Source organism: Thalassophryne amazonica, chromosome 1 (assembly GCF_902500255.1).
Source record: "Thalassophryne amazonica chromosome 1, fThaAma1.1, whole genome shotgun sequence".
Lineage (NCBI taxonomy): Eukaryota > Metazoa > Chordata > Actinopteri > Batrachoidiformes > Batrachoididae > Thalassophryne > Thalassophryne amazonica.
In genome coordinates this window covers 56276580-56291910 of record NC_047103.1, presented here as the reverse complement: position 1 = coordinate 56291910, position 15331 = coordinate 56276580, and positions in this window count along the sequence as shown.

The following is a 15331-nucleotide window of genomic DNA, read 5'->3' as shown; positions in this document are numbered from 1 at the left end:
CATGTTTTGTTCAAGCTATACCAACCACTCGAAAAGTGTTCAAAATCTATTAATTAGTTTTTTGTATGTGGAAAAAAATTGAGTTTCACATTAAAAGATAAATATGAGAAGACAGGTTATAATGACAGCTTTTATTTCCTGGTATTCACACCTAGATGTGTTAACAACATATAACATAGGACCTTTTGCATCAGACAATCTCATTGTTGGTTCCAAAGCTTTGCTGGCAATAACTGTATCAAACCTGTGATTTACCGACCTCAGTGAAGTTGTTTGTTTCTTCTTTTGATCTGCTTTGACAGACTTTTACAACAGCATCTTTCAGTTGTTTATTTTGCAATGACGGGAACCTTAGATTTGAAGTGCTTTGTTGTTGTTGGTGGTGTGTTTTGGATCATTGTCTTGCTGTATGAAAATCAGTTCGGATACACGTCTCTGTAAATTTGCGAAGATGTTCCTGTAGACATCTAAATTTATTCAGCTGCAGCCATTATGACTGAAATTTTCAATAAAGATCAGTGAGCCTGATCCAAAAGCAGCTGTGCAAACCGTGACGAGACTCCCACCATTTTTATAGATGAGCCTCTGTCTTGAATCACGAACACAGGTTGGAAATTCCAAAAGAAAAAAAGAAAAAAAAAACCCCTGATTCCAGATCCATTGCGGCTTTTTTGGGGGGGGGGGGGGGTTGTTTGTTTGCATTTGTACGACATTACAAATTGCTTTACTGGTTATACCCAGTGTTTGTGCAATGCCTCATTGATGTCCCCTCTTACGTCACCTTAAAAAAAGCTTTTCACCCACAGAGTGCTTTATGTATGTATGTTTTCAACAGACTTCCAATATTCCTCTTTTGCTCTCAACCTCAAATGCCTTCATTTTATTTATTTATTTATTCAATGTTTTATCAGGTAAGTCAATTGAGAACACTTTCTCATTTACAATGACGACTTCATTGTGTAACTAGATGAAGAAGTACGTCTGAAATAGGCCCATTGGAGCTTGTGTTCATCCCTGGTTGCCATTGCGTGATGTGAATGAGGGTCTGCAAGTCCACCTGAATGGGATGCCAGTCTGATGCAGATTACATCCTCAGCCAAGGTCGGTACCCATTTACAGCTGGGTGGACTAAGACAACATAGATGAATCGTCTTGTCCATGGACCAGGAATCAAACATAGGTTGACATATTGAAAGGCAAACACCAATCACACTGACCTACCTGCTCAGTACAGTGTAAAGCAAAAACAAATGAATTGGCCTTTCAGTACTTATGAAGGGACTGTATCACTGTAGTGTGCATGACAGTGCCAGTTTTAAAGCTTTTATCCAAGCAATAAGCTTCAGTGGTCTTAGATGAGGCCCATCCGTAAGAAGAAAATAATGCAGTTCCTTGACTGGCCTCTTGTGGATGGTTCCAAAAGCGAACAGGCTCCCATTCGTGTCCATGTTAAAATGTCCAACTTTAGAGCAGAAATAAACATGTTTACAGCCTGGTACAAAAAACTATTTTTGCCTCTGTAGTTTCCCACTCCATCATGTGTGTAGAGGTGTTGTGTGTTGGGGGGGTGTGGCTGGATGTTTTGGTGTTCTTTTCTTTTCTTTGCTCTTCAGGTGGCATGGAAACTGATTCTTCTGTGGAGAGGGTGCTGGCTGAAGAGTCCTCACCCTCATCAACATCATGTGAAGCACCTGTGACTGGTGCACACATGCAACCTTAAAGACTTTCAGCTGAAGCAGATAATTGGATGGCGTTCTGCATTTAAGGCATGTGTGATTCAAGCAGAACTGCCGGGAACTCTACCTTGTGATGTCCATTTGTGAGACGCTGAGGACCGCGCCTGGGTTTGACACATCGAGCCCGTGAAGCAAGGAAGGGTGAGGACACATGCTGTCAGCACACATTAAAGGTGATTAAGTGTTCGACTAATTGTTGATAGTAACTTGGTGTTTTGTTACGCAGTATACTGGAATTGTGATGAGAATTGTGCAGCTTGCTTCTCACTGCTGTGGCGTGCAGGATAAGTGATCCTCCACTTGTTGTGAGAAGCTGCTCATTTGCATAAAGTTAAAAAATACAGACCTGAATGTGTTGCTGATAGCGTGTGTCTTTTGAAAGATATGGTTGTAACTGCTGACTTACCTCACCTCTTCTTTGCTTCACAGAGAGTCAGTTTGTTGTGTCCACCTGGGGGGTGTTTGGTGGTGGTAGTGGGTCCAGGAGCGCCGGGCTTTGATCCTTGCGGGTGCTGGAGAGCGTGCCAACAGTCACTCCACCAGAGGGACGCTGTTTTTGTTTTTACACCTTTTATGCACAGTGGGTGAAATAAATATATTGTTTTTGGAACCGCTTTTCTGGTTATTTGTAGCGCTGGGTTCCGTCTGACGCAGGTCCGCTCCTCAACCCGCGTCGACACATAACAAGAGGGGGCTGATTTTTTTTCTATCTTAGTAGTACAGGAAGTTTGTTATTGAATAAACCCTGTGCAACCCAGTCATTATGAAATATTATGCAGCTCAGGGATAAAAACGGTAATAAGGCTCAGCTTAAGAGGTTGTTGAAGACATTCAGTTCTCTGGATAAGTGTCATCTGAAGAAGGCTTAAACACAATACCATGCTATATTAATAACTCCCGTGTCTAGCCATATTACGCACAAATAAATATGTGTGGGTAAATGCAGAGACTATTTACTTCTTATAGACAAATGCGTCCATAAGATGAATTTTCTTTTCATTACTTCATATAGAAGCAGCATGATTATGTGCCAGATATTAGACAGGGCAAATAAGGAAAGAGGAGCAGAATTATTACTGGAAAGGGTGAAAATGGATGGTTGTTGCTCGGTAATAATGAGAACACTAAACAATGGAGAGTAAGAAACAATAAGACAACTCTAGGCTTGGTGCGGAGTGAAATGGACGGGGTTAAAGCAAATAAATGTTGAGCTGAGAGTAACGTCTGAGAGATACAGTCTGCTGTTCTTTGTCACCAGCAATTCTTGACTCACTGGTGGCCTCCGAAGCCAATAAACAAATACAGGTAATTGAGTGCAGTGTAAACTAGTCAGTGCTCCTCAAGAGCTCCTTTCTGTTTGAGCAGACCCACTGACCTCTTTCCTCTCTCTTGTCTCTGCTGCTGCCGTGTGTTTGTATAGGCTCCGTGTTTGAAGTGCGATGCCGAGGGCTTGGCAGAGCTCTGAGATACACTCAAGGAGAGAGTGAACAGAGCGATTCAGGGGCACGCCCGATGCAAGCATGAGAGCTGACGAGCAGGGAGGAGGCGCAGCTTGCAAATGGGCTCAGCGGGGGAGTACATGTGAGCAGTGGGAGAGATGAGGAGTCTGAAGCACGACTCCAGCACACCTCAAAGGGAGGAGGCCCACTCACTGTCTGAAATATCACTGTGCAATGTGTAAATGTGGTTTCGCGAGCATGTGTTGCAGGGTATCAAAATGCCATCTCATGAGAGTGCGCATGAATATTACCGTCGTATTATTATTTATTATACCCCCCTCACACTATAGCATAAATGAGCTTGAATGCCGTATGAATGAGGATTTGAATAACAGTCGTGCAAATTCAAGCTGCACTCAAATACCTCATACAGCATTTGAGACATTTGTGCGGCCAGAGCACATGCACTCTACATCCGTGTTGCACTTGTGTTGAAAAACATTCGAACGGCGGTCAAGTTGCATTCATACTTCATTCTGCCATACGAATGCAGTATGACACTTGTATAGCAATTCGTACGCAATTCGAGCCATTCGAACTGCGTTTGAGGGCAAAGGAGTTCACGTTGAATTCGCAGTTTGTCATGTTCTGCAGCAATGGGTGCAGCTCCTCGGTGTTGCCATTCTTCACTGTTTCTTGAAAAACCCTCTGCGGCGCGGAACAAGTCCACACGTCCGCCTGGCTCACAATTCCAGCTTCGCTAGAAGGTGTTGGATAAAGTAATCCTGCCTGTGCCCTAAAGCTGATAATAATTGTCTTCCCCTGTTGAGCATCTCTGCTCAGTGCCACAAGTGAGTTAAGCGCAGTCTTTAATGTCATTAATATGATACTCACATACAAAGCGCTCAAGCAAAAAAAAAAAAGTTCTTGAGTAGCACAGTTCCTGCAAAAATTTAATTTTACTTTCACCCCTGCCAGTAATAATGGCTGTGGGTGTGCACGTCAGTGATCGGATGTCCGTAATAATGCAATCACTCATGTACACCAGTGATGCAATGGTCAGGGGACCCTGGTTTATATGTAATTGGTCCATTGGTTGGATGTCATTCAACACCCAGCATTGTGACACAGCAAGTCTTCAAAAGAGCGGACACAACGCTTGCCCTGCCACACCCCTCCCCCCGCTGCTTGCCTTCCACCCAGACCTCGGGTGGCATGTACAGCATTGGAGGGGCATTCTGCATATTCCTGCTTGCATTCTGCTAGCATTGTGGGGTTTTGTGCTGTGTTCTTTCTATTCTTTGTCTTTTTTATTTTATTCTGTTTTTATTTTTTCATGTGCTCTGTGGTGTCTGCATTCAACCTCCACTCTGCTTAGTCGACCTAGATTCGGTAGATGCTGCACTTCAAATGTGCGTGAATCATATGTGCCGGCATCGAACCACATTTTGGGTGTTCAAACTGCATTTGTACATGGCTGTACAAATGCAGCTCAAATTCTGTTTGTTTTTCCCATTCGTGTGATTCATATGGCTTTCTTGGTCTAGTGTGATGGGGCCCTTAGGTTTTGTGCATCATCACAATAGTACTCGCTAAGGCTCCATGTCCATATGGCATTTTTGTTTGTTGATTTTTTTTTTCCCCTGGTTGAAAACTTGCGTTAGCACCTAAAAAAGCTTCATCCCAGCAGTTTCAGCATTTTCAGTTGCAGGGGGAGGAGCACTCCTTGTGACATTTCTTTCTGTTACAACAATAAACAGCTTATGAATAGCTTATAATGTACACTGTTAAAAAGTACTCACCCTCTGCAAAAACCAAGTGTCAGTCAAATCTGCTGTCATAGATGAGTCTTTTATCTCTATTGTCTTTGAGTGACAAATCAACAAAAAATAATCCTCTCCTCCAGTTTGCCTGAAAAGGGTTGTAGTGACATCACTGCACTTTTCTGAAAATGTCAGGGATTTTTAACTTAAAAACACAGGCTGGGGCCCCAAAAGTGCTCCACTATACATCTCTCTCTCTCTCTCTCTCTCTCTCTCTCTCTCTCTCTCTCTCTCTCTCTCTCTCTCTCTCTATATATATATATATATATATATATATATATATATATATATATGAAAAAATTTTTTGTTTTGTTTTGTTTTTGGGAGACAGCTGCTTGTGGCTGCATACTCTCTATTGTCATTTAGAGGCAACTAGAAAAAAAATGGAATATGGCCACGGGCCTAAGTAGACATCATGTACTAATAGCTTTAGTTTGCACATTTTGGTGACAAACTGATTTTTGCAAGACTTGGAGCTGTTCTGTTCTCAGGTCAGGTCAGGTCTGAATCACCCAGCCCATCCCCACCTCTTGAAAGTAGCCATCGATCTGCCACACCTAGGAGGAATGTGTGTGTCCCTTTGGTCCCTTTGGCCTTCTCCAGCTGACTCAACAATGAGTCAACTGCATGTTGGAACATGGCCATTGAAATTCAACACATGGCCAAAATATGTTTGCCAAGTTCCCTCAAATGCAGTTAATATGCCTAATCTGAGTCTCCTAAAATGAGCATTCTGTTGACAAAATATCATTTCAGTGCTACACAAAGATCGTTCAAAGAGACTGAGTACCAAAGATATCCATTTGCTGCCTAGGGTTACTGGTTAGCGTACACGTCTCACAACTATACTGTAACTTTTTTTTCTGAGACCTATTTACTGTTGCAACAATACAAATTTCTGCATTGAAGGACAAATAAAGGATTATCTTGATTGACTGAATTTATTTATATAAATATACACAAAACACAGGAAAACACAATAAATTCACTTCTTTCCATTGTGGCCCAGAGATATCACAGACTCAAATACAACCCCAATTCCAATGAAGTTGGGACGTTGTGTACAATGTAAATAAAAACAGAATACAATGATTTGGAAATCCTCTTCAACCTATATTGAATATATACTGAATACACCACAAAGACAAGATATTTAATATTCAAACTGATAAACTTTATTGTTCTTGTGCAAATATTTGCTCATTTTGAAATGCATGCCGGCAACACATTTTTAAAAAGCTGGGACAGTGGTATGTTTATCACTGTGTTACATCACCTTTTCTTCTAACAACACTCAATAAGTGTTTGGGAACTGAGGACACTAATTGTTGAAGCTTTGTAGTTTGAAATTCTTTCCCATTCTTGCTTGACGTACGACTTCAGTTGTTCAACAGTCCAGAGTCTCCCTTGTCTTATTTTCCGCTTCATAATCTTCCACACATTTTAAATGAGTGACAGGTCTGGACTGCAGGCAGGCCAGTCTAGTACCTGCACTCTTTTATTACAAAGCTACGCTGTTGTAACACGTGCAGAATGTGGCTTGACATTGTCTTGCTGAAATAAGCAGGGACGTCCCTGAAAAAGACGTTGCTTGGATGGCAGCATGCGTTGCTCCAAAACCTGGATGTACCTTTCAGCATTGATGGTGCCATCACAGATGTGTAAGTTGCCCATGCCATGGGCACTAACACACCCCCATAACATCACAGATGCTGGCTTTTGAACTTTGCGCTGGTAACAATCTGGATGGTCTTTTTCCTCTTTTGTCCAGAGGACACAACGTCCATGATTTTCAAAAACAGTTTGAAATGTGGACTCATCAGACCACAGCACACTTTTCCACTTTGCATCTGTCCATTTCAAATGAGCTCAGGCCCAGAGAAGGCGGCGGCATTTCTGGATGTTGTTGATGTATGGCTTAACTTTGCAAGGTCGGTTTCTTTTCTAATAGACCTCATATATATTATATATATATATATATATATATATATATATATATATATATATATATATATATATATATATATATATATATATATATATATATATATATATACACGAGGTCTGTCCAAAAAGTATCAGACCTTTTTATTTTTTGCAAAAACCATATGGATTTGAATCACGTGTGGTTGCATCAGCCAAGCTTGAACCTTCGTGCGCATGCCTGAGTTTTTTCACGCCTGTCGGTTGCATCATTCACCTGTGAGCAGGCTTTGTGTGAGCAGTGGTCCACCCCTCTCGTCAGATTTTTATTGCGAATAAATGTCTGAATGATTTGGAGCTTTGCTGCATCAAATTTTTCCAGAAACTGTGAGAGACCTCCAGCTGGACACCATTTGGAAAATTTAGATGGCTTTCAGCGACAATTTTATGGGGATTACACAGATTAAGGAGTGCTCCAGCCGGTTTAAAGACCGCCCACAGCGTCTGAGAGCACAGCGCGCTCCGAGCGCCGATCGACAAGCTCAAACATCGCACAAACAACCAGATCATTTCCAACGTGAAGGCTTTGTTAATCCGGGACGTCGTCTAACTTTCACAAAAAAGGCAGAAGGCATGGACATCAGCACTTTTTCGGCACATTCTACTGTTACAGGAGTTTTTGTTCATGGAAAGAGAAGCGGACGATTGTGCCACCATGCCGCTCATGGCGCGGGACAAAACCACCTCCGTGTTGGTGGAGGAGGTGAAGGCATTACGGCTCCAGAACGCCGAGAAAGACCGGCATCTGGTGCAGCTGGAAAATAGAGTGGCTGAATTGGAGCAGTACACCAGAATTAACGACGTCATCATCACAGGTCTTCACATCAAACCACGGTCCTACGCACGGGCGGTAACAGATGAGAGCGGAGGGGAGCCCAGTGAACAGGAGGTCAGCTCTGTGGAAAAACAGGTTGCTGATTTCCTCCTATCTAAAGGTATAGAAATGGATTTAAATAACATTGAAGCGTGCCACCCTCTGCCCCGGAGAAATGACGGTGATAAACGAACCATCATCATGAGATTCATCAACAGAAAACACAAAACAGCACTGTTAAAACAAGGAAGAAAACTGAAAGGGACAAACGTATTCATCAATGAACATCTCACCAAACGGAATGCCGACATCGCCGGGAAAGCACGCTTCTTAAAGAAACAGGGAAAAATCCAGCACACATGGACTTCAAACTGTAAAATATGTTATGTGTCGGACGCAGCGTTTGAAGGACCCAGTATGGAATAAGCAGAGCACGGTACAAAGGATAACTGAATTTAATACATAACAGTGATGTGATAAAAAACACAATAAAACAGTGCGCGGTCTGGCGTGGTGGTGACACGGTGCACTCCTAGCAGCACAAACGGTCCGGAGCCAGAAACTGTTCGGACCCAAGGACCCCGCCGACACCCCCCAGGTGGCCGCGACAAACCGAGTCTGTGAAAGAAGAAATCATTATGTGAGTCCACACTCCACACACAGAGAGACCGCTCAAAGGTGTACAAACAGCAAACACTTCCTGGCTTAATTGCAAATCAGCTTCCCACCCTGCAGGCATGGAACACCCTGTTCACAAAACTCCACTGCAGTGGAAGCTGATTAAACGACTAACATACAGCTCAATACAATAAGGTGTGAGGGATACCACATTTACTGACTGTATAAATGTTAGTCACAAAACCAAACGTACCTCAGGAAGTGTGCTGACGAGCGTGAGACCTCACCCCCTCCTCTTTCACAGACCATGCATCAAACCTGGACGTTCTCTGCATCCACTGATGGGAGATGGCTCTAGAGACAACGATCTCACCCGTCTGGTCACAAGGTCGAGTCTCTGGCAAATACACACTGTGTACTCCAGACTTAAATGCTACCATGTTCCAATCCGTGTAGATGCACCACAGCTGTGAGTCCTGAACGAGCTGCACCTGATCAGCCTCAGGTGATCAGGGTGAGGTCCTGGTAACTCAGCCACACAGCCACTCAGTCCCAAATGCGCACCACCTGGAAGGAAAACCAAAAGACAGAAACAGAAGACAAACAAAAGCCAGCCAGGCACGCCAGCCACAACAAAATATTCATCAAACTGAACGGATCACCGGAACAAGCAAAGGTTATGGCAATAAGGAACATCGAGGAGCTGGACAAATATGAACAATAGGTATGAGGACTCAAACACATCACAGCACCATGATGCAGACTGGAGCAACCCACTCATCCACATCATCTACACCCGGAGACAAGAGAGACATAATGACTAAGGATAATGATCCATTTATTTCTGCCTAGGAGCTCTGTCTAGATACATTTAATTATAATAACTCTGCTAACCACCCCTTCGAATCTGAAAATGATCCTGATACCTTTTTCAGTGAGAATATTGTGAGACAGTGCAAATATTTTACAGAAGAACAATTCAAAAATTATAAAATCAATGATGAAGATTTTTCAATTATACATTTCAACAGCAGAAGTCTTTCTCATAATCTGTCCACTATTAATGATTGTTTGAAAACATCCAAAAAACGTTTTTCAGTTATTGCAATTTCAGAAACATGGTTAAAAGAGGATAATAAAGATCTGGTATATCTTGATGGTTATGAATTGTTCCTGGTTAATAGGCAGACGAGAAGGGGCGGAGGCGTTGCATTGTTTGTAAGGTCAGATTATAAGTGTAAACTCATTAACAACATGTCATTTACAGTGGACAACATCATGGAATGTGTTACCATAGAAATTACATCTATAAACTCCAAAAACATAGTTGTTAGTTGCATTTACAGAGCTCCTGGGACAAATATTGACACCTTTGAAGACATTATCTTAGGAATGTACAACAAAATCAACAGAAATAAGCATTTATTTGTCTGTGGAGATTTCAATATAGATTTTTTAAACCCTCACAATCATCCACAAATTACCTCATTTATAAACACCTTGTACTGTTTAGGACTGTTTCCAACCATCATTCATCCTAGCAGAATAACTATGGACTCAACAACTCTCATTGACAATATTTTAACTAACGTTATATTATATTAATCTTAGTGGGGGACTACTGGTCAGTGATATCAGTGATCACTTGCCAGTTTTCTCAGTCTTTACATTGGAGGGTTGTTGTATGTATCGAAGCAATACCAAATTCATGAGTAGAAAAGTAACACCTGAAACAATTGATAATTTAAGGGAGGATTTATCAAGTCAGAATTGGTCAGATGTTTTTGTTGATGATGTTGACAGGTCATATGATGCTTTCATTTCCATTTTTTCCAGTTTGTATAATAAACACTGTCCATTTGTTGACAAAATATATAGAAATCAATATAGCAACAAACCATGGATAACTAAGGGGCTTCAGAGGGCATGTAAAAAGAAAAACGTACTATATAAACAATTCATAAAACTACGAACTAAGGAAGCTGAAAGTAAGTATAAAACATATAAGAATAAGTTAATCAATATCATGAGACTCAGTAAAAATATATATTATAATGAGTTACTTGTCAAAAATAGAAATAACATCAAAAACACATGGAACATATTAAATGAAATAGTAAAAAAGAATAGAGTAACTAGAGATTATCCTTCATTTTTTCAGAGTAACAACTACATCACGATTGATAACGACGAGTCTATTGCTGAACACTTTAATGAATACTTTGTTAATGTGGGTAAAAATCTTGCCAGTAAAATTGACTCATCAACTAATAACTTCTGGGTAAATAATTCAACATTTAACAAATCTGTTTCAATGTTCATTGGTGGTACTCATGAAAGGGAAATACTTGATCTGGTTCATGGTTCAAAAAGTAAGAAATCGACTGATTTTAATAATTTGGATATGGCTTTATTAAAAAAAGTTATTGATTGTATAGTAAAACTGTTCAATTATATTTGCAATATGTCACTAAGTACTGGTAAATTTCCTTCTCAAATGAAAATAGCCAAAGTAATTCCTCTGTTTAAAACTGGTGACAAACACACATTTTCTAATTATAGACCTATATCACTCCTGCCACAATTTTCCAAAATTTTGGAAAAAATATTTGCTAAAAGATTAAATGATTATTTACTGAAGCATAACATCATTTGTGAAGAACAATATGGATTCAGAAGGTATCGAACTACATCACATGCTTTGAATTGACAAACAATACACAATAGGTGTTTTTTTTTTTTTGATTTACAGAAAGCGTTTGACACAATTAACCATGGAATACTATTAAGTAAACTGAAGAAATATGGAATCAGAGGTCTGGCATATGAATGGATAGCTAGTTATTTACAAGGCAGATTTCAGTATGTTCAATTCAATAATACAAATTCTGAACTCAGGGATGTCACATGCGGGGTGCCGCAGGGCTCAGTGCTGGGTCCTTTGTTGTTTATAATCTATATAAATGATATAAGTTGGGTGTTGAGTTCACTGAGATGTGTCCTTTTTGCGGATGATACAACTGTGTTCTGTAGCGGTGAAATTCTTGAACAGCTTCTGGACATAGTGGAGAAAGAACTGGAAAAATTTAAGGTTTGGTTTGACACTAATAAGTTGTCACTCAACCTTGGGAAAACTAAATGTATTATATTTGGAAATAAACAGGCACCCAAATGTAAAAATTTAACTATAAACAATAAGGAAACTGAGTTAGTAACAGAGAATAAATTTTTAGGTGTTCTAATTGATAATAAACTTAGCTGGAAACCACATATAAATTATGTGAAATCAAAATTGTCAAAAACTATAGCCATTTTGTATAAAGCCAAAGACCTACTGCCGCAAGAAGGGTTACTTACTTTATATCATTCTCTGATGGTACCATATATGACATATTGTGTTGAGTCATGGGGAAACACTTACAAATCAAATACCAATCCAATATTCCTTTTGCAAAAACGAGCCATACGAATCATCTGCAATAAACAATATCGTGAACCAACTCATTCTCTATTTGTGTCTTTAAATTTATTAAAATTCATTGATTTGGTCGATTACATTACAATTCAAACTTTATTTTGAGTAAAAAACCAAGCCTTACCGAGACATGTCCAGAGTCTGTTCCGATTGAGGGAATCCAGATATAGTTTAAGAGGTTGTGCAGTTTTTATGAAACCACCAGTAAGAACAAATGTAAAGGGTTTTTGTGTGTCTGTGGTTGGGGTGAGGAAATGGAACAAATGTTCAACAGAGGTTAGAATGAGTAGTACCTTAGTGAGATTTAAGAAACTACTCAAAAAGAACATTATGTCTAAGTATCATAAAGAAGCAAATATAATTTGATTTATATGGAATGTTCAATTTATAAGTGGGACTTATTGTATATTTGAATGTGTGGGTATGTATATGCGTATGTAGATATATAGATATGGGTAGGTGTATATGTATATGTATATAAGTGACTGTGTATATGTATGTATATATTTATGTTTGTAAAGTATATACGTATGTATATAGGTATATATGGCACAGCCCAAGCAGAGGGTCACCCCCAAGAGCCTGGTCTGCTTGAGGTTTCTTCCTTATAGGGAGTTTTTCCTCACCACAGTTGCCTAGTGCTTGTTCTGGGGGTTGGTAAGGTTAGTCCTTACTGGCGTAAAGTGCCTTGATTCGACTTTCTTGTGATCTGGTACTATATAAATATAATTATAAGTGAATAGTATATTGTTGTGTATGTCTGTGTGTCGACATGTAGTAGTGAATTTATATTTATGTAAATATGACTGATTAGAATTGTTGGACTTGTACTAGCAGGGGTGGGCGCTAATAAGCTTTGCTTCAGCCCACACCCTTTCGGACTCACTAGTTTAGTCTGTGTTTGTTTGTGGAATTGTTCATTTTTTTCTATTTGAATATTTTGTGTGCCGAATAAAAACCTTTGTCACGTTGTCATAGATAGATAGATAGATAGATAGATAGATAGATAGATAGATAGATAGATAGATAGATAGATAGATAGATAGATAGATAGATAGATAGATAGATAGATAGATAGATAGATAGATAGATAGATAGATAGATAGATAGATAGATAGATAGATAGATAGATAGATAGATAGATAGATAGATAGATAGATAGATAGATAGATAGATAGATAGATAGATAGACAGACAGACAGACAGACAGACAGACAGACAGACAGACAGACACTTTATTCATCCCCTGTAAGGGGAAATTCATCTCATATTGGCGTTTAAACTAGTTGACATTTGGACATTGCTTGAGTTCCTTCGCCAGATTATTCCACAGTTTTGGGCCACAAGTAGAAACACAGAAACCTTTCCTGGTCGTCCGAGCGCCAGCAATTTTAAACTGATACAAGCCCCTTAAATAATTTTTTCCCTCTCTCTCTTTGAAGAATTCTGAGCAGCAGTAGCTTATTTTTCACTTGATACATTAATTGCAGTCTTAAACATAATCATATCGTAAAGTTTTAATATTTTAGATTTAATAAACAATGAATTGGTGTGATCTCGATAACCTACATTGTGAATTGTTCTTAATGATCTTTTTTGAAGAATGAATAATGATTGCAATGTAGTTTTATAATTATTGCCCCAAACATCAGCACAGTAAGCCAAGTAGGGAGTAAACAATGAACAATACAGAGTATGAAGTGCTTTGCAATCAGGAACATGCCTTACCTTATTTAGTACTGCAATATTTTTTGACACTTTCTTTTGAATATGTTGAATATGAGTTTTCCAATTAATTCTTTCATCAATAATAACACCTAAGAACTTTACCTACTGTACCTTTATTATGTATATCTCAAAAACTCAAAAATATACTGTGCGGCTAAGTATTTGTGATTGAATGGTATGAAGGACTTCATATGTCATTCATAATTCAAAACACTTTTACAAACATGCATATTTAGTTGCACATTTATATTGTGGTGTGTAGATTGTGCAGGGTATGCATCAGCCCTCTGATGCCTCTCATTTTAATTTGGTGACATAAAGCAATAAAAACACATAAAATCCCAAGGAGGATGACGACTTTTACAGCTGCTTTATGCCAATATGTGTGTGTCCTGTTGTATATTGCACACACGAGTATCAGTGCGCAGAATTTATGCTCTGTCATAGTGAGGCTTTTTTCCATGCCAACCTCCACGAGGTAAAGATCCAGATCAGATTTACTGTAATGTAAATGACATATGTCTGTTTCCTTCAAATGAATACAAATGATGAGCTCAGGGCGAGGTCGCTGTCTTCTCCATTTGGAATAACAAGAGATGGGAAAGTAAGTTTGGCACAGTGCTTTGTTTGAGCAGTGGCTCAAGCAAAATCAAAGGCAAAAAGGACAAAACAGGAGCACTAGAAAAACAAAGAAGAAGAAAAAAAACGGGTATTACAAAGGTTTCTACCAAAACAAAGTGGAGATTTAGCTTTATCCTTCTGACATATAGTAATTATTGCAAATGTTCCGTGACAGGATTTCCATCCCACTCGCTCTTGTATCTGCATTAAAAGGTTCCACAGGCTGACTGCGTAGCCGTAACTTGTTTGCTTCTCTCACCACGATCACCACAAGTAGAGCCAAAAGGTGGAGCCAGAGGAGGGAGGCAAAACTAATTGAAAGCCAAACACTCCACAGCCCTCTGGGATCATCCTTCTTGCACATGAAGCATGCCGAGTGCTCTGTATTTATGGTGAAAAGTCTGATTCTACAAATGACATGGAGTACTCTCCGATGGGGCTGGAGCCTCCTCGTGCAGCACGGTGCGTGGTGCCGAATGCAGGAGGAACAGCTTGGCGGTTCCCTGAGGAACGAACCTGCCGACGAGCTGCAGCTGTGCTGAGAATTGTCATTTTTAAATATTCACATATTTAATCAAGTGTACAGGCTCTAATGCACACTAAGAAGCGTGTGTGCTTGAACATGCATGCACACACAGCATCAGTATGCTGGTGAGACAACAGCATTTATTCGTGTGCAATAATACTTGAATCACTCGTGTACAATATTATTTGATCATTCATGTGCTATAATACCAAACATTCAATTTCACTGTTGAGTTTTTTTGTTGTTGTTGTTGTTTTGTTTTTTGTTGTTTTGTTGTTTGGGTTTTTTTGCTTGTAAATAGTGTATTTACTGTGTATATTGTTATTCCTGCACAATACTAGCCTTCTGTGTTTTTGGTCCTGATGCTGTCTTATTGTTGTCTAACTATCCCTTTGCTGCTGTAACATTGCAAATTTACCCATCATGGGACTAATAAAGGATTATCTTATCTTATCTTAGGAAAACCATTTATGTTGTGATTAGAAATAATAATTTATAATTGTTTTTTTTAGATTTTACTTATGTTTAAGATTTTCTTATTATTTTATTTGCTTAAACAGGTTTTTCA